Below are 20,188 nucleotides of genomic sequence, written 5' to 3'. Positions count from 1 at the left end.
TATGTGTACATTTATATCCTCTGGTGGCAAAATGATCTAAGAAAAATATAAACAATTATGTGAACTCGTAGTTCCAATTATTTCCCTGTATGCATTCGGCAGTGGTCAAAAGCTCCTGGCAAATTAACACACGGCAAAGCGGACACAAATAACCCCACAATTCTGTGGTCGTTTCAAGTTATTCTTCCATTGATGCGTGTAAATAGGCCTCAGGCATTGTATGCTCAAGGATGCACACACATAAGAAATCCTCAGGGAAATATTAAATTATTAGTAAATTATATTAGTTGTTACTGTAGGCTGCAAATTCATCGCATGTCATGAATAACGTAACAGGTAGTCATTACATAAATGAGGCTTCTTGTTCAGAAATACTCCGGGATAATTACTGTGGGATCATGCTGTCTTTTTTGAAATAATGAACTGATGTGAAGAATACAAACTCAATCTACTGCAGTTTAATCTGCTTTTGTAACCCTGTGTTATCGTGATTCCTAAATGACATACATGAGCATACCTTATTGATACAAATCAATTATAAGATTGCTTCCTGAGATTTTTTTAGTATAGCATTTGAGTTCATGCAAAAGCCACATATTTACTGCCACAAAATGCTGTGTCAGTGTATTTGCTGTGTGGAGAATTCACTTGGTGGCAAATTTTGCACTGTGCACCCTTATGGATTTGGGTTTAAGATAGCATTTACATCATGGAGATCAACACGGATGCTAAAGCTGTAAACTAAGGGTCTCCAGCTGTGCTACGTCAGTGTTACAGACTGATGTCTTACATTGGTTGCATCAATGTGAGGTGGTTTTTGGTCTTTACACGGTCGAGAGTATTGTGGCGGTTTAGCTAGTGATGGGCAATGGGCCACCATGACAGAGACTTTCACCACACCTCTTGGCACCTTGGCTATATCATACGAAGTGCTGACTTTTATAAGCATTTGAAACTGCTCGCCGATTCGTTGTGCCACATGATCAACCAAAATGGTTGCATGCTGGAACAGTATGACTGTTCTCGCTGGTGCTTGGAGATAAATGCTAACATGCTGATGTTTAGCAGATTTAATGTCTACAATATCATCTTAGTATAGTGTGTTAGCATGCTAATACTTGCTAATTAGCATTACACCCACAACGCAGCTAAAGATAAGGTAATGTTTTCCAGATATAAAGTAAAATATAGATGCAATCAAGGATACTATGATTTCTGTTGAGAGCATCATTTATATAGAATTTCATCGCATTTCCATCCAGATGTGTCTCAGCAGCTCTTCCCATAAGTAAATAATAAATACAGTCATATGAAAGTCATGCTAGTACTACTGGATAAAAGCAGAAAACATTGCACAAGGTCAGCCTGACAAAACCACACAATTACACTCATTAGACAGCACATGTATCTGTCAGCACATGACAAGTTGGTCGCTCAGTATCCCAAAACAAGGCTGTCACTGTCACTGCCTTCCCCCATCCAACTGCATGTCTGTCAGTTTGTATCCTTTCGTGCGCTGTTATGCTGTCAAACATGTCCTTGATGTCTATGAGGTTGAGATGGTCTCCTGCATTGTGTCGAGTGTCTCATCATGAATTCAGCAGCTCAAAGAAGTTGCTAAATATGGAGACAGCAGGAATGGATACTGATTCTAAAGCCCAGAGCTGCGTGGCTGTTTGATGTAATTAGCCGCTAACAACAAACGGGATGCCGCTTTGATGTCATACTGCCAGCTGCTCTCGAGAGAGAGAGACCAAAATCCAAAAAGTACAGCACTCACCTCTGTAAAGTTGTCTGTTTTCTAAAGTGGCTGAGCTTAAGCTGCGAGCAGGATTCAGTCCTATAAGTCACTGAAGGCAGAGGGTGTCATTCTGCAGCTGATTCCCTTTCTATCCCACCCAGTAATTTCACTGTTCAAGAGATGAATATCTTAGCAGTGCATGAAAAATGCAAAATATGTCAGAGGACCCTAATAGGCAGAAGAAAAAAAATCAAATCATAATAATGCACTTCATTACTCCATTCTCGGGACATAAAATATGCAAGGAGGCACTAATTTGTTATCAGGTTAATTATCTGTGTTTCAGAGTTGCTGAGGCGTTCACTTTCCCAGATTAATGAATTATGACTCTTATTTACTCTGGCTGGCTTATTTCTCCAGTGTCAGAGCAAAGCACAGAGCCGCTGGGGTCTGATGGAAGAGGAAAACCCAAACAGGAAATAGCTTAAAAGAGGATACCAAAGAGCTGCAAAAAGTACAGCTTCTAAAACATCCCCAACAAAAGAAGAATCATATTATCAGCCACACTGACGAAATCCTTCTATCTTTTTTTGAAGATGCAGCATCTTTATTTCTTTACGACTCGCAGCAATTCAAAGCGCAGACAGTGGACGTGGTATCCAAGGCCATTCTGAAGGTCTCTAACAAATATCTAATATACTGATCTTTGTTGTTATTGTTAATGTGACCTAACCTGCTTGTTTTATCTTTTGGTTTTTTTGTTGTTGTATGCAAGCTGCTGAATACTTAAACTTTGAATTTTGTTCGGGATTAATAAAGTCTGCCTGTCTGATTTCTCCTATGCATAACTGAGCTCGATTTAACAGCAATATAAGGCTCTCACCATTTTCTCATACACGTTGAATTCAGCTCCTGAGAAACAGCCTTCCTCTCAACTACCAATTTTAGATTTTAATTTGCCCTTTTCCATCTCTCAGTGCACTGATCTGTATTTGTCACAAATCATAGGCTATTGAGATATCAAAATGAAACTTGATTGGCTAATAAATGTTCCTGCACAATATTAGTGATTAAATTCAATTCTGTGTATTGTATTTGCTCTCAGTGTCATTTTACTTCCAAGATCTTTTCATTGATTTGTCACAAATTTCATTAATAAATGAAACAATCTCAATCTGTATGTGTGTTTATGCATTGCATATCTTGACAACTGTACATACTTAAAAATATGTCAGTAGTATTTAGATACTTGCTTGTGTTGTATCTTGCTTCAGATAAAAGTGTCTGCTAAATGAAATTGTGGAACTGTATTCTGGGGCCTCAGGAAAGTGCAGTGTTGAGTTTGAAATCCCACAGAATAAAGCTACTTAGATGGCCAGTCTTTAGGTCATTTTTTTCACTGATTGTAACATCTACTTTTGCTGATAGTAACATGGCGGTCACATCAGGCACTGCGCTAGTTTTGTTAATTTTCTATGCAAGTTGTTGGTTTCTATGTAGCTTGTGATGTGATGGTGTGTCTCAGAGGAGTAAATTTAAAGAAACCACAAAAATTACTTTTAAGTTGCACATCTGTTTGTGTGCAAGTTTTGTTTATATTTCTTTTGTGGGTCATGTTAGCTTCACGGGGCGCCACAGGGATGTAGTAGTTAGCAGTTTCACCCCACAATTAGAACCTTCTGGTCAGCAATAGACAATGCTGTTGTGAGTAGCAAAGTTCTCCTGTGTCCTTTTTCTGATTCCAAGGACCCACAATGACATGCCAATGCTAAGCAGTCAAATGGTTCATTGCAGTTGAAGTACCATCCTAATTTGATAACATGCCAGCATTTATTTGAACAAAACAAAGTATAACTGAGGCTGTTTGGGAATATGTTTTGTACTGTGGATGTTTCCAAAATGAGCTGAGAAGATACAGAGTTAGCTGCATTTTGCTGTAAGAGGTACAGAGAACCCTACTTTTGCTGGGAATATTATTTGTGTGACATCTATTTGATTAAAACTTAAGTATGAATAATGGTACCAAATTTGATGGTGATTTAACCTATATCTGCTAAGATGTGTGCAAATGTCAGCCTCGTAGTGGTACTAAGTCTTTCTATGTAGTGATATTTCACAGGTTAAGTGAAAACCCAAGAGTTTGCCAAAGTCTCATTTATTCTCTGGAAACCACAAGTAAGCATACAAAATTTGTTAGAAATTACTCTAAAAGTTATTGAGATATTTTTATCTGGACCAGTGTGGTGAACTGACTAATTGACAGACTAATATTGCTCTCCGCCAGAGCCATGCAGCTCGCATGGATACAAGTACTTCTTTCACTACAAGGACAAGTCAAATGAACAAAGTCTCAGCCAGATGCAGAGCATGATCATAAGTCAGCCATGTTTCTAACCACTTGATGAATGTAAGTCTAATATCAAATTGATTTCTAGCTTTACTTTGATTCATAAATTGGTTGGATTGTAAACTGCTCGCTGCTTGACTTGTTTGACTCTTCACTCATATACTCTCACACAATACAGTCTACTATTTCAGGGTTTCCCCTGGCTCAGAATAGGTCTTTGCAGGGTGTCTATGCATGACAGTAAATTCCACATACAGTAAAGGAAGTGAGTCTTTAATAACTTATTTGACAGAAGTATGTATTTTCCTGTTAATTCTGATCATTTTAAAAATAAAAATACCAATCAAACTGGCTAAATGAAACCCCAATGAAGAGAACTGTTTTTGCTATCAATATCTATCATTTTTTGCTTTTGATTATCATTTGTTGCTGACTAACACCTCGTCAGGGTATGCCAGAGATTCCTCTATGCAGTAAAAACCTGTCATTTAGGTGTAGACTTTGCTTGTCTGCATTACCTTGGTCGGAAAAGCCACATTATATGTGGGGATGGCAAGATATTTGTACAGTTTATGTCAAGGCAAGACAGAAGAATGGGATAAAATGTGTTTACAAACTGTGAAAAACTTCAGATATGTGTGTGAATACATTCTTGTTACTGGCAGTCATCTAAAATATGTCAGAAATACTCTTTAATTAAGGATGGAATCTCAAATATGTGTTTTGCAGTTATCTGTGTCTGTGTGAAGTTTCCATCCTGCAGGATTCTTGACACAGAAGAAGTACTCTCAGAGTAATTTACAAGCATTATTCAGATATGAAATTTGTGTTTGTTTTGTGGTGGAAAATGAACATCAGCTAATGCATACTTAATGGCACACAGGGCAAGGTGCATCACCACCTGCCACAGGCTGTTCATTTTGTAGAGCTTGAATTTAACATTTGCCTGATGTCGACAGTTTTCCTGGTAATACTGTGAAAGGAAAAGAGCAATCTGGGAAACGTTATTTTATATTTAATAACTGTAATAGTATGAGTTTTGATTATAAATGCAGAAAAATTATTAGGTCAAATTCAGCAAGCCACAATCCAAAGTGAAGGCTCTTTTAGTATCTAAGAGAAGATTTCTGTGTTATTTGTATTACTTTTACAATGCAAACATCTCATTCTACGTATTTTTGCATCCCATTACTATGTGTCAAAATAAAATATTTATGGAGTTTTAACTTTATTGACATGGCGTCCCAGACGTTTGTCCTGAGAAACCTCTCTGTTCTACAGCGAGAGCAAATCAAGCTAGCTTACCGTTCACATTGCCCAAGTGGAAGTATCCATCAACCAGTGATGCTCCATTGTTGAAGTGCTGGGTCATGTGATCCAGCCAGTTAGCCTCCACTCCTTTGACCCCTTCATCACAGTTTTGAACCCGCAGAGGCACCTTGACAGTGTAGTACTTCACCTGGCCCTCTCGGACCGGCGGGTGGTTGTACAGTGCCAGCAGATCCACCCCTGTTGACGCACATGAGGAAACAAAAGTCAGTCATTGATTTTAATATGTGTGTGTCATGACAGCGCAGATGTAGCCCACGTGGAATGCCCATGTTTTACAGTATGATTGCTGAAGCACTGCTGTACGTTGGCCACAATCCAAAGTGTAATTTGGCTCCGTCTGTAGGAAGACTTTGCCTCTCTTCAGCTGTCTGACGTTCTACAAAATGGGCTGGTAAATAGCTGGCTGAGAGGCAACTGAGTTTAGTTCCAAAACATAGAACTTTTGCTATACTGCAATGAACTACTTGCAGTTTGCAGTTATAGAGATTTCCTCACAATTTTTAGGACTACTCTGGAAAAACTTAATTTCATAAAAAATGATCAGTTGGAAGTATTTTTATGTCTTTTGAGATAAGCAACTGCAGAAACTCAGCCAATTTGTGGCCACTCAACAAGTTTCATGGCCAAGAAAAGTTGGCCACAGTGTTTGTGGTCATCAGCCATCAACAGCAAATAACAATTTCTCTACTTTCATGATTTGCTGTTAGTTTTATTTTCTGTTAGTTTTATTTTCTTCTCGTGTGAAAAACGTGCCATTTGAGGAGAGGAAATTTCACTGTGTAAAGCTGGATGTTAAATAAACAGCTCGGTAATGTGGAGGATTTGAGTCCTTGAAAGAAAAGTTCAAAAGTTGCGCTCAAGAAATTGGTCACAGAAAAACAAAACAGCATTGACATGGAAATTAGTCATTTCAATTGGACACATTCAAAGCAAAAATACAAAAAAATAGAGACGTAATGAATTTGATCCTGACTTGTCAGTTATGTAATTTTATGGTTTAATTTTCATGTTTTTGATGTTGCTTTTGGACTTTCTTGTGGGTAATATTTTTCATGTATATTTATGCAATAATTGCAATAGATTAATTATGCAGTAGACATGAAGTTTTTAAGTACCTGTTTAGATAAATTATGTAAAAATTGCATTCTTTAAGGAATTTTTGTTGCATGCTAGACAGTTTTACATTTTATTTCTGGTGTCCTGTAAGTCTGTGCAGGTAGGGTAAATTTGTATGCAAAAGCTATAGTAAAAAAACTTAAGCATTCTCATATCATGAACAAAAGTTCCACCTGGCTGCTGCAAAATAGACATGGAATGAAACGGTAATACAAGATGAGATTTATGATGCCCCGAGCTGGACTCACAAATACGCTGGAAATCTTTTCCAAGGATGTTGGCTCTTCAACAACAAACGTGAATTGAATCAAAAACAATTTGATCACATTCGTGCTACAAGTAATCTTTTTAATGTTTTCCAAAAGTGATGTAACTCTGCTGATGCAGGACTTAAAAGGGACCATTTCATTGTAACCGAGTTAATTCATACTATAACCTTGAATAATGCATTAAAGGCTCTGCAGCTAGCTGTTGTTTACATCAAGCAGAAATATGCATAATGCAGTGGGGCTCTGGAGAGAGAAACGGGCTTGGAAATTTGCCCGCACTACGTATGTCACTGCTCCTCGCTCATATTTAAATCAAAGTGGAAAGAGTTTTATTTGTTGTGATGTGAGTGAGTGAAATGTTGTGCTCTGCTTAGCTTTGAAAAAACACAAAATGTGAGATGTGAGCTGGGTTCGAATCGGCCAGGAAGCGATTCAGACAGAGCCTGGTAACATTTTCCCCTTTCTTTCCAATGCAAATGTCAGACTGTCATTCCCCAAGTGAACCAGATGGATGAGCAGAATGTGTGGCACTGCCACCCACCCATCCACCCGCACAGCTCCCCCCACACACAGCTCCCCCCACACACACACACATACAGTTGAGGTGGGGTGGTGGTGGTGGGGTGTCATGGCTCAGTCGCTTTGGTTCTTCTGTCCATCCATCCGTCCGGCAGACACCCAGGAAGAATGAATCATTTATAACCATTTCTTGTCTGGCTCATCTGACTGATGTGACAGCTGGCCACCAAATTCCCTAAATCTTGTCATTTGTCACTCTTGAGAAAAGTCAGATCAGCAGCAACAGCAGAAAACTCGCACACCCTTCCCTCGTCCTCCCCATGTTACCCATGTTACAACAAGGACAATATGGCAAACAAATCTTGGACAACACATGACCACAAAATGACTTCCCAGTCAACATGCATCCAACTTGTCAGAGCAACACATTTCCTCATTGCAAATGATTTTGTAGTGAGCTGTATCATATTAACTGGTTTACAGTTTATGTGCACGAGCCCGGGATATTGTATCACCACAGCTTGTTTCATGAATTGTCTCTGTATCTCACTAAGCTTCGGGCAGGTCATGAACAGGACTGCGTTTGAAAAATTCTGTCATGCAACTAACCGATTTAAAAATGCTTTGGGTCACAGCTCTAAATTTCTGTAACCATTGTGTGATTAGATAAGTAACATTAAAACCACATTGAACGCAGATTACTCCATACTGATGGGACTGTTAGAGACCGTGGTTTGAAGTGCCATTTATAACAGCTTGACATAAAATAGCAGCCGGTAGCAAGAAACCTGCTGCCTGGTCTCTGTCTGTTTTACAATATTAGCTGTCTTCTGTGTAATAGCGGAGGATTTTCCATGCATCATATTTCATTACAGTCTAATTACGATACAGTTATAGCACTGAGACGACAGTAATTCAGGAAGAGGGGTAGGTAGCTCATTTTCTGGCTCTGTAAGAGTGTTTTCAACATGGTTCTGGAAATATACAGAAACCTCAGACTGCCTAAGGGCAATTTCATCAGGGCGGGGTATTGAGGGGGGAAAATGCCTCCTCTAAGATGAGAAGACTGGCTTCTGATGTCCATTGCACGACACTGTAGGATAATCATGGGTCAAATTGGAACCAGCCTTTGATATGGCTTTCTTGGGTATTTCAGAAATATGTCTGACATACATCTCTCTCTGCGCAGACATTAAGCAGCTGAAATGCACTGCAAAGCATTCAAAGCATCACTGACTTCACTGACATCATGCTGTTTTTGTATGGCGGAGTTGGGATGGGCTAGCTGTGTTCCTACAGTACATCATGAATGGATAACACATCCAACATGCTTCTTTTTTTCTAGCTGCAAGTTGCAGCACAAATGTCAAAGGTTTGCCAGGCCACAGTGCACGCTAAACATTTTCTTTATTTAAAATGGGACTGACATTGTGAACACTTGCAGTCTGCATTATCTATCTAGAATTTATTAAATGATATAACGCAAATTTAAAGTGGTAGAATTACAGTAGCAGATATGGAATAGTTTACTGTATGTTGCAGCTTTGAAGCCAGTGTGAGACTGTACTCAACCCAATAAATTTTAAATGACAAGTTTACTGTGACAAGCCTGAGATACTACAGAAAAGTTCTTGTAATTTTCCTTGTGCAAACTCCAGAGAAGCAGATGCTTTATAGTGAGGAAGGACACAAGGTTAAGTAATCTTTGATCTGAAAGAAACTCCATTAGTAACCAACATAAATCTCTAAAAGAAGTCTTGTGCCAAGTTCCCTTTGTAGCCAACAGGACCCACTACTTGTGCTGCAGTGGCCTGTAAATGACACAATGCCATCTAATAAAAACAATACTGCAGTATCATTTGCTTCAGGATTTAGGCCAAGAACAAGATTTGAAAGCGAGAAGTGCTACCTTATGGCAAAATAATTGATGTTCTGTAATGTTTTTGATAGTTATTGTGGTATTTTCTTATGCTTTAGTGCAGTAAACTTAATGCTCCCTTGAATTAAGGTTTATAGCTTTACCCGAGTATCTTCGTGTCAGACACACAGACACAGAGTCCTTTGAACCTAATCACATGAACTCATTACGTCAACAGACAACAGTTAAGCCTTTCAGAATAAACTTTGTGAAGCTAACCTGACTCTTTTTGTTGCAGGGATGGCTGGCTAATGAGAAAACGAGCGCATGAATGTAGTTAGGATTTTGAAAGCATGTTGCTTCAGAGGCTTATCTCATTGGGCTCCGCTGTCCAGCTGATGAGGTCGACGTCAATAACACTGGGATGATCTTAACAGTGTGGCTTTCCAAAATGGCATGTCATCATTTGAACATCTGCCTGTGTAATCTGAGAAGCTTGACACAGATCCCATCAGAGCAGAGATAACACTGATCTAAGTGATAAAACCAAGCTGCTTGAAAAGACTCCTTCTTTCACTTCGACTAATTCTGAAGGTTTCAGACTGATATGGTTCCAGATTGCATCTCTGATAAAGCTTGTTCTTTTGAAGAGTGGTGGCTTTGGTAAATTCAGACAGATATCTCAGGCATTTAAACACTTCTGACGACGGTAGAGCCCTTCTGTCAGGGGCACTTTACCTGAGTTGAGCGACGTTCAGACCTTTTTATCCAACCTTGATATCCTAAAAATAGATGACAGTACTAATTTAAATTGATAGAAGTTTTTTTTTTTTTCCAAACTGAGAAACAAATTACAGTCTTTTAGTTTACTGAAGTCTTTCAGATGGTTAGAGTTTTTGAGTTTGTTGGGTTTGGGATACTGAAACAATTAGTCAGAGTTAAAAAGACAGTGGTTGTGCTTCTGTGTGCTTCTCGTCAGCATAGACTTTTTCAATATTTACCCAAAGCTAAAAAGTACTTTGAGAGGCCTAAACATAACCATATCATACTTTAGGACTTTATTCTGTAGAAAAAGAGATAAAATATATTCAGTGTAAATCGTTCCTCAGTATGTTCATATCAAATAATCCAGGTGGTATTTGATCTCTTACATCTGTTTTTGCTCAAGCAAATTAGCTGTTTAAGACAGAGTTGTCGTTCAGCTGTCACTACCAGGATACACTTTGCATTTGCTCTTCCACCCGAATCCCTTTTCCTCAAACCATCGAAGCATTTAATTCTCCAAACTTAAAGGCTCAGTTTCTATCCAGAGCTTCGGTCTCAGGGATGGTGCTCCTCTTTCGACCGTAATCTGCAGACTTTTGCCAGCATCACTGCCAACACTTGCACAGTGTTCACCTCAAGATCTGAGGATTAGCAAGGACAAGCCAGCAGTGGCAGAGACTCTTGGGTCTCGTCGGCAGACTGGGCATTAGTAGAGAAGGACATGGGAGTTTGGCAGGCTCCCCAACCACCCCGGCTGGCTGCTGGGCCGGCGCTTTTGGTGTTGTTGCAGAGATTCAGGGGGATGAAGGTGGGGGTAGAGAGAGCTGTGAAGCTGAGGGAGGTAGAGGACGAGGCAGTGGGGGATTATCTCACTGCAAAATGCACTGTAGGGAGGCCCAGATGGACCAGTGGGTTGTGGTCTGCGACTGTGCCAAGTGTGTGTTACTGCACACACATATACATGAAGACACATGCAGACAAAAGCAGAAAGTACTTCCACCAAAGAGAACATAAATTATGCAACACCTAATTTTAGGTGCTTTGATTCTAATCGTATTGCACACTGTACATACAGACATGCGCTATGCACACATTCAAGTTAACACTCTCTCTGGGATTTGTGTCCAATGCACAGTTTGCATGTCACACTGACACATATCACAAATAGGTTCTGTGTGAAGATGAGAATCTGTAGGTGGGGAGAGGTAGTGGTGGGTGTTTCCATCTGTTAATCTGAAATGCTCAAATAAAACTAGAAATGTCTGTGCTGAGTTCAAAACCATTCCCACAGAAAAGGGGGCCATCATGAATAACTCATAGAGGTGTAGCTACTGTATATGCATTTCACTTTTCTGGAAGACAGAAAACAAGCCATGAAATGTGGAGCTTCTGAAAAATCCAACAAAACTGTTGTGGTGAATTTCACAGGCTCCCTGCTTCATCAGCTAAGTGTGACTGTGAATTTGTATGCGCCACAGCTATACGAAGAGTCCCTTTGTGTAACAGATAGAGAGGATTATATCCCAAGGCAGCGCATTGTTGTGTAACATTGAGGCAATATCAGGAAATGACACCTCTGTAGTTGCCAAGTGTTCAGGGAGGGATCTACAGCACCGTGCTATTCTTTAGTTAAACAGCCAAAAGGTATGGCTTCAAATGAAACCAAAACACTAAGATACACAGACGTGCAGACAGATATTGGCTAAAGATTAGAAGCTGCCAGTAAATGTTAAGCTGTGAATGGGTGACACGAAAGACTACAGTTTACAGTCGATCTTCTTGATAGCAGGATTTAACCCCCAGCAAATTTAGCTGCTGCGAGATCAGCAGTCGATTCTGATTTGAAGATAAAGCTTACTGTAAATATGCATTAGCATGGATCTCATGAAGCATATAGTATATTTTCAGTTAATTGTTAAACAATTAATAAACTCTTAACACTAAAATTAAGCTAATACAATGAACCAGCTGGGTTCAAATCAACACAGACACTGTGGTGGTGTAACAACTAGAGCTTTTCACACTTTGAAGTGTTGACCTTTCATTTTTTAAGCACTGTCTTAATTATCATTCCCTCATTAGACCTGAAATTTGTAATGATAGCTGTGTGGCAGGTCTTGTGTAATTTGCACAAGTGTGAGAGCTTTGTTAAATTTAGAAATGTTGACCTTTTATTGTAGTGCCCCCATTGGACCAATTAGTTTTATTTCTCTTAAAGGTTCTGTACACCCAAATAGCAAAACTTTGGGGACTGAATATGCATGACATTACGCATGTTTACTCCATGCACAGTAGAGACGATGAGTCTGTGTTACCTTATTTAACAGTAACTTAACAGCAACAATTTATTGGTGTTTCTGGCCATTTTTAAACAAAACTTTGTATTACAGTTCAGCAAATGTAATCAGAATTAACAAAACTGGTGAAAAGTTCAGTTGTTATTTTAATTCCCATTTCTTATCATTTTGGTTTGATACAAGGAAAATCTCTGTCATGTGTTTCTTCAGCCACCCAAACACTTCTGATCTCACATGCATAGACTTTAAGACATTCGTCTCCACCCCAGTACAATGTAGACAAACAAAAGTTTGTGGAAAATTCCATGTAGAAAATGTCTCTACTTTTTGGAAAAATATATTTGCTATGTTCTTCTTACCCTAGATAATACACTTCAAAAGTTTTATATGTCTGCATAACTTTATATGACTGATATTTCTTTGATACAAAGTCCAATGAAAACTTTTGACAATATATATACAGAAGTTATCCTTTTGAACTTCAAGCAGTTTTTGAACGTTTTTTGCTCATATCCCATGTTTACTCACTGTGACCTCATTTTTCACGGCAATATAAGGTGAGATAGTTACCTAAAATGGTTTTCACTTCACTGCTGTGCCTTGTCAAGGTTTATTTGTGGAATTTCTTGCCTTCTTAAGGGGGTTGAGACCATGGGTTGTGTTGTGCAGAAGTCAGGCTGGTACACAGTTGACAGCTCTATTTGACAACTGATAGAATCCATATTATGGCAAGAACCAATCAGCTAAGTAAAGAGAAACAACAGTCCATCATTATTCAAGAACTGAAGGTCAGTCAGTCTGGAAAATTGCAAAAACTTTGAATGTATCCCCAAATGCAGTCGCAAAAACCACCAAGCGTTACAACGAAACTGACTCACATGACGACCGTCCCAGGAAAGGAAGACCAAGAATCACCTCTGCTGCTGAGGATAAGTTCATCCAAGTCACCAGCCTCCGAAATCACAAGTTAACAGCACCTCAGATTAAAGCCTAGATAAATGCCACACAGAGTTCTAGTAGCAGACACATCTCTACATCAACTGTTCAGAGGAGACTGAACCAATATTCCTTTATGGTCAAATAGCTGCTAAGAAACCACTACTAAGGAAGAGCAACAAGCAGAAGAGATTTGTTTGGGCCGAGAAACACAAGAAATGGACATTAGACCAGTGGAAATCTGTGCTTTGATCTGATGAGTCCAAATTTGAGATCTCTGGCTCCACCCACTGTGTCTTTGTGCGACACAGAAAAGGTGAATGGATGGTCTCTTCATGTACGGTTCCCACCGTGAAGCATGGAGGAGGAGGTGTGATGTGTGGGGGTGCTTTGCTAGTGACACATTTGTAGAGATACTGTTGGGAATTTATTAAAAATTGAAGGAAAGCTGAACCAGCATGTCTACCACAGCATCCTGCAACGGCATGCCATCCCATCTGGTTTGCGCTTAGTTGGACCATCATTTATTTTTCAACAGGACAATGACCCCAAACACATCTCCAGGCTGTGTAAGGATTATCTGACCAAGAAGGAGAGTAATGCAGTGCTGTGTCAAATGACCTGGCCTCTACAGTCACCTCACCTAAATCCAGTTGAGATAGTTTGGGATAAGATGGACCGCAGAGTGAAGGCAAAAGGCCCAACAAGTGCTCAGCTCTTCATGCAGCGGTTTTGCTATTTGCTATTCACTCATTGCACCGCCGGCTGCTCATAGACGCCAATGTTATTTCTGTAGCTTGAAAGACAGCGACTTTTGATAAAATTGGCCTTGTAGCACATTGTCTACCTTACAACGATTTGAAAGAGGCATCGTTCATGTTTTGACAACATATATCTCATGAGTTATTGATGCCGGAAGTCCGAATCTGTGAATATCTTTCCAACTTTACCGAACTCCACCAGATTAATTGCAAACTAAACTAATGCACGTGTCTGAGTTTGCAAAGAACTAAAACTGGACTTAATTTACAGCAATTTAGGCTGTACAATGGGCTGATTCATACGCCAATTGCCACGATTCATAATCTCAAATTATATTTGTTTTGTTATTAAGCCTCCTTAGCCTCCTCATTAGCCTCCTTGCATTAGAAGGCTAATGTGTCACCGGCCCGGCTCGTTAGCGTGCAAGCTAAGCAGTACCGTCTTTCGTCCATAAACTGTATATCAATTAAAACAGTACAGTTTCATGAAATAAATTACAAGAAGTTGGATGTGTTATTTACTTGACCTGTGAGGCGTCACCTGCCCCGGTAGGTCCACTGGGTCCACCCGGCGTCTACTCTTTATAAATGGCGCATGCGCGTTTGGAGCAATTGGTGTTCGATTACCTTCCCCTGTGACCTATGTGACGTCATTCCAGTATTTTTCTACTCGTACCCATAAACTTGAATTCGTCCTCACAGGGAAGACTTCGTAGTCGTAGAAATTAGAGTTGCACTCACAACTTTTAGGTTCATACTCGTAAAAACAATCCTAACCCTTAATTTATCAAACTCATGCATATGACAGCAGAATTTTGTGTACAAGTTTTTTATTAACATACAAATGTTTAACATTACGAATACGAATGGTTAGAATTGTGGATGAACACTTTTGACAGTAATCTTACTCCATACAGGTGTAGCTAATGGATAATATGATGTTTCTGTGAGGCCAGAAATATTCAATATGTGTAAAAACGGGACCATTTGTGTGTTTTGGAGTAAAATGAAATAATGCTTCAGGTATCCAAATACAACTAGTTGGTGTATTATCATCACATTCTCCCTTGTTTCCTGCAGGTTCATTCATTTTTCACCACATGTAAGTGCCTTACAGTCCTCATTTACATGATTTTTGCTTAACACACCAGTTTTAGTGTATGGCGGTAACCATGGAGACCACTCACCATCACCTCGCCGCAGTCGGTATCTTGGCCTCTCCTTTGTGTCTGTGCCACTGTCTTTGTTGTTATTGTGATATGGCGAGTCCTCCTCCGTCAGCTCCTCACTGTGCTCCAGATCTCCCTCTGATACTGGAGATGCTGCAGGTGAGACCTCATCGTGGCTGCTCTCCATCCCACGCCCTGAGTGGTTCCCGGTTTTCCCACTTTGATTCTTCTCCCCGCTCGGTGCTCCTTCCCCGGCCTCCAGTGAGGCTTCCTCATTCCCCTCTTTGTCCGGTGTGTCAGCTTGAGCTCCAGGTTCTGCCTGGTTTCTGGGGCTGGATGGGTTTGAGGGACTGCAGCTGCCCAGGGATCCAAGCACAGAGCTGGGGCTGGAGTGCAGGGACAGGGAGGGGGTGTCTAGTTCTCTGATCCTGGTGCATGGGGCACCATATGGCTCCTGGACAAATCCCACAAACATCACCCCCTGGTCAGCAGCATCCTGTATCTGCTGTGAGGAGTGAAGAAAATGAAATTATATGTAAAAAACTGGAACAGTAGCAACAAGTCCTTTATATGCATTCATGAATCGTCCTGATAAAGTGTTATTTTTTTGGCTCCTAATCTGATCTGAATCATTTAATATTTAGTATCTTTTTAAACCTGATAACAATTTCCTAAATACTGCAAGTGGAGCCTCTTCCTGTTTAAAACTGTCACGACTCGAGGAGGATATCATTACAGTGTTGGCAAGCTGAAAGCATTTTGGTGTTTTAGGTAGTAAAGGGGCACCATGACAAAGTCTTCTGTCACGCTTAGTGGCTGCCAGCCAGCGTACATGTAATTAATCAGAGATCAGTTAGGATACTGTACCTATCTCCCACTGACATATATAGCTGTTGTCATGTTTCTGAGGATTTACCAGCAATATTTACAACATGTGGATATACATCAAGGATTGGGCTTGGGTCCTCGACGATACTGATAACTTAAAAATTGTCTTGATCTGCCCCAGACATCCCTAGTTAAAACAGTTAGTCAAATGACAGAAAATAAATTGGTGATTATTTGGATAATTAAATGTTTTATGCAAAAATGAGCTTTTCAAATGTGAATATTTGCACCATTTCTTTGTCATACATGAATATGTGATGGTAGCAAAATAAAAATATTTTGCCACCATTAAGAAGGCAAAATGTTATTGGGATTTTCCTTGAATAAAACATGCAAGTTTAGGATGCCTCATGATGATCTAAATAATGTAGTTTTAGCAATTTTTTTCACATTTCACTCCTGAAAACTCAATAAATAGTTGAATAATTAAGACAGCACTCTGAAAACTAATTAATGATAGAAGCAATTATTACTTGCAGCCTAAGAACATCTTAGATGGGAAACTGTGTTTATTTTCATTAGTTTTGCTTATTGGTTCTATGCCAAAAAATTCAAATTCAGGATTCAAATTAAGAGTAACCTATGAAGCATAAAATGAAGAGCAAGTTATTACTGGTGAGATCTCAAACTGAAACAAAACTTTCAGAGTAAGTCTGAAATCAATTCTCTTGAAATTGATTTTTTGAGACCTCTGCATCTGTTAGTGCTTTGTTTTTTCTTCCCTCCACTGTTTCTCTTCATTCCTTTCCCGCAGCTCCTCCAATCACACAGTTTTTGATTAGACTGGTGCGGCTGCAACCCTATTCACACCCGGGCCACATCCCACAACCACACAATCCACAGTTTTCGCTGTCTTGTTGTCATCTGGCATTTTAGGTCAATATTGGGGTTCTGCTACACAGCGAGATTGAAACGTTAACTGTCAGAGAATGTTAATGATGCCATTCTCCATTTCTTCCGCATTCCACCAACCAACACCCCCCCTCCTCCTCTCGAGCTAAGGCAGCACCCGTCTCTATCTCGAGCCACATTGAGGGAAGAAAATAAAAATCAAATCAAATTGCAAGTTATTCACTATGAAATTAAATTGGAAAACAGTCACACTGTTTCCAGCCATATTGTTTAATATCAGTTGAATGCTCTCTGAGTGCTTCCACATCATATTCCCTATACCAATATGTTGAAATGGAATTGCTGAGATAAAAAGGAGCAACTGTTGTATCTCATTTAATGGTAATGCAGGCAGTCACAGGGAGAAAAATGAACGGCTCTGACTGTCTAATGTTGGTGCAGCTGATAGAACGGTAGATTCAAATAGAGGGCTGTAATGATTGAATTTATTTTTGGTTCCAAAATTAATATCATCATTTCATCAAATCCCTCGCTTGACAAGCTAGAAGCATTCTGATTAGATTTTTTTTTCCAGAGACATCTTGCCAATAGATAAGCATGAAAATATATGAAAATGAGAGTAAATCGCAGAATGTGTAAGTGCATATTCAACAACATGGACAAAGCACTGCAGTCATAAAAAAATGTGATTTGTCCTTAAGAAGACTTTAATGTAAATAGGTAAACAGCTGGCTAGAAAAAGATACTGAAATGTTAAATTGATTAATTTAGTAGCTGACCACCAGATAATTAAAATTCCATCAATTTTCTGCCACTATAGTTTCATTAATATGAACACCTGTGTTTTTGTTTTTTTGTTTACATTTTTTGTGCCATAAATTGAACATCTAAAGATACCAGATATAGCAGCCTGAATTATGGGGAAACAAACATTATTTTGCAGCAATGTTAGCGGCTCTGTGAAAATCCTGTCATCATGCTTACATGCTCACAGTGACAGTGCGTTAGTGTTTATTATGTTAAACCTTTTAGCTAGGCACATTAGTGCTTATCAGCCAATGCTTGCTAGCAGACAGTGTGGTTAGGGTTAGTCTGATGCACTAAGCCATGTTTTTTTTTTTTTTTTTTAACAAGGCATTCTTCTCCACATCTACTTCTGTGTTTTACTGTTTTTCACTAAAATCAGTGCAACTCATCCTTGAGGAGATGTAAATATACCAAGTTTTAAAGCAAACCAGCTATCAGGTGTCAAAATATTTCATTAAAAAAACCCAAAGTCTACAAATATACCCGAGTTACTCAAATCATTAGGATTATTTTTTCTGCGAATATGATTGTGTTAAAAAAATATTACTGTCCCCATACTTTTGAGGTAATTTAGTCTGGACTAGAGTGGTGAACCATTGTGGTTATTCCTAGAGCCACATGAATGATAGACCAGACATGTAGAATAGTTCCATTAGATACAATGATGCAGCTATAAAAGATTACAGTGTTTGGTTTGATTATTTCTCTAAGAAGAATGTATAGCCCTATAAGGTACAGTCAATTCCAGCCAATTTCAGTACAAAAAAATCGCTAATATTTTATTTGTAAATAAAAATATGACGAGAAATACAGGGTATATTGGATGCGCATCGCGAGATGCATTTCCTCGAAAACGACCTATTCGTGGATTATATACCGACTTCAAGACATGTTTTGGACAAAATATCTTACTGGCTTGTTTCGTCTGGATGTCCAAGGTTGGATTATAGCCGTTTTTTGTGGAATATTTTCATCTGTGTGTAATAATGAACCCGCAAATGTGAGTCGCGCTGTGTACGTTAAAGCCGTGTATAGAGAACGGATGGATGGATATTCGTTGTTTGTCGGACAAATGTGTTTATATTACCCGCTGTGGTAATCACATCTGAAAGTGGTTTATACCGGCGGATTCATGAGAATCTAAGCTTTCCATCGGTGTATAGTGTTTGTATAATCGCATTTGCAGCTTCAGACATTTAAGGAAATGCTTATGCAGATCTCAAAGTGTTCCGCAGGCAGAACACTGAAGCGCAACGGGTTAAATAGCTTAAAACACAAGTACCAGTGGTCAAGGATTTGTGGAAATGTAATTATGTAGTGAGAGAAACAATCTAAACAAAGTATGATTCATGTTTTCATTCCTCCAAGTATCCACTGCTTGTCTTGATCATAGCTATTGAAAATATCTTGGAATAGTTTTAGTCAACAAGTGAACCTTATAAAAAATTGACTTGTGGAATTTCTTGCCTTGTTCATGCTTTTGATGCCATTTTTTCGGTTTGTTTATTGCTGTTGTAGTGTTGCTATAAAGCAAACACCCCTATTCAACAAATGGAGTAATTTGTGTTATAGCAAGACCAGCTCAGCTAAGAAGAGAGAAATGGCAGTCCATCATTACTTTAAGACATGAAGGTCAGTCCGTCCGGAGTCCAGAGAGTTAGCAGCCTCAGAAATTGCCAATTAACAGCAGCTTAGATTAGAGTCCACATCAATGCTTCTTATAGTTCAAGAAGCAGACACATGTCAGCATCAGCTGTTGTATAGAGACTGTGAATCAGCCCTTTAAGGTGGAACTATGGCAAAGAAACTACTATGGAGGAAATTTAGACTTTGGTTTGATGAGATCTTTGGTTGCAGATGGTGTTTCTTTGTGAGAGACAGAGAAGGTGAACAAATGGTATCTGCACATGTGGTTCAGGAGGATTTGTGATGGAGACACTGTGGGACATTAGCAGCATGGCTAGCACAACATCCTGCTGAGACACACCATCTAGTTATCTGGTTACTATGACTTCTTCAGCATGATGATGAGTTAAAACACACTTCCAGGCTCTGTAAGAGTTGTCTGACACAGAAACAGAGTGATGGAGTACTGCATGAAATGTCCTGACCTCCACAATCATCCACCTAAACCAAGCTGAGATGGTTTAGGAGGAGTTGGAGTGCAAAACAAAAGCTCCAGGTAATGACCACATGAACCTAGTTGGAGAATGAAGACTCGAAAATGTACACAGATTTGTGCTTGTGGTAACTAGATAAATCCAAATTTGTTGTTTAGATTTTAATTTTTTTGCTTTACTGCATGAATGAGTAAAAATAAAGTACGGTGTGTCCAAACCTTTGACTGGTACTGCTTATAATATATTTACTGTCAGACAGTGTGGACAGTTTTAATAATCTGACAGCTACTAGCTAAAGGGAATCTAATTTAAAATGAGCATTCTTCTGAACTTCTCAGTCTAAAGGAAAAGACAAGTCGCTCTGCCTCAGACGGAACCACCTCAGGTCAAGAAAATGAGGTTCTGAGGTCG

At 39.3% G+C, this 20,188-nt stretch overlaps 1 pseudogene; it reads right to left on the bottom strand.

Annotated features, from left to right (window-relative positions):
* Positions 1-20,188, bottom strand: part of LOC110954857 (raftlin-like) — a 135,462-nt pseudogene that overhangs the window by 38,200 nt on the left and 77,074 nt on the right.

Source organism: Acanthochromis polyacanthus, chromosome 12 (genome assembly GCF_021347895.1).
Source record: "Acanthochromis polyacanthus isolate Apoly-LR-REF ecotype Palm Island chromosome 12, KAUST_Apoly_ChrSc, whole genome shotgun sequence".
Classification (NCBI taxonomy): domain Eukaryota; kingdom Metazoa; phylum Chordata; class Actinopteri; family Pomacentridae; genus Acanthochromis; species Acanthochromis polyacanthus.
This window is presented reverse-complemented; position numbering and strand designations above follow the sequence as displayed.